Source organism: Melanotaenia boesemani, chromosome 5 (assembly GCF_017639745.1).
Source record: "Melanotaenia boesemani isolate fMelBoe1 chromosome 5, fMelBoe1.pri, whole genome shotgun sequence".
Lineage (NCBI taxonomy): Eukaryota > Metazoa > Chordata > Actinopteri > Atheriniformes > Melanotaeniidae > Melanotaenia > Melanotaenia boesemani.
The window spans coordinates 6,996,956-6,998,047 of NC_055686.1; positions in this window are offsets into that span (position 1 = coordinate 6,996,956).

Genomic DNA, 1,092 nt, shown 5'->3' on the forward strand with positions numbered 1-1,092 from the left:
GAACAGTTAGAAACAAAATGGGCCCCAGACAGCTCACTCACTTATCAAACTGGGATTTTATGAACATTTTTCAATATGTTTTAAATGATAAGCTGAGTACATCTAAACAACCATCTTTAATATATAAATAAAACATTTTAAGTTTAAATATTTCATTGCTTCTTCCAGTCAGTGTTTCCTCTTCAGTGTCTCAGCTTGGTAGATACTGATCTCATTGACACACCTGCCCGTTGACTTAATGATGAGTAAGAATACACAGAAATGCAGGGGTTTCATCTTATTAACTGAAAATGAAGAAATATCCACATTAATGGACAACATGGGCTTTGGTTTTAAAGATAGTTTCAGTCACAGAGAAAAATATTAGAATCAAAGTGAGCTCTGCAATATTATTACAATGACAATAAAGTGTTGAATCTGAAAACATAACTGATCCTCACTGAGAGGACAGAAACACACTGACCTGCAGACCAGAGAAACTTTACTTCACTGTAATCAGTGTGATACTCTGGGTCTCCTCTTCCAGCTCTACACACATGTCCTGCTGTGTGTGTTTGTCCATGAATGAAGTAGGAATCATGGTCAGTCCCAGCAGTGCTACCAGGCAGCAGATCGTAACTGTACCAGTTGGATAACAGATCAGGAACAGCTTTATACCAGTAGAACCTCCATCCTCCAGACGGAGGTTTAATCTCACATCTCAGAGTTACTGAGGATCCAGGAATCAGCCATGATGGAGACACAGAGAGGACAGGCCGGGGTTTATCTGCTGGAGAGAGATTTTATCTGAATGAAAACATGTTGAACCTTGTTGATTCTATTAATTCTGAAAATATTTCTCTACAAATGTTATCAGTTTTATATTAAATTTTGTATTTAAAACATCTACATTTGTTAAGATAAACTGTTCAATTAAAATACAAATAAAGGGGTTAATTCATTTCAATATCCAATTCAGTGGAATTAGAGAATGTCACGTTTCAGCAGACTGGACCCAGTGAAGATCAGAGACCCAAGGATTGGTGTAAAGAAGATTTTATTGGAACAGGGGAATGTAGTCAGGATAGTAGCGTCTGGTTCCTTTCTGGCAGC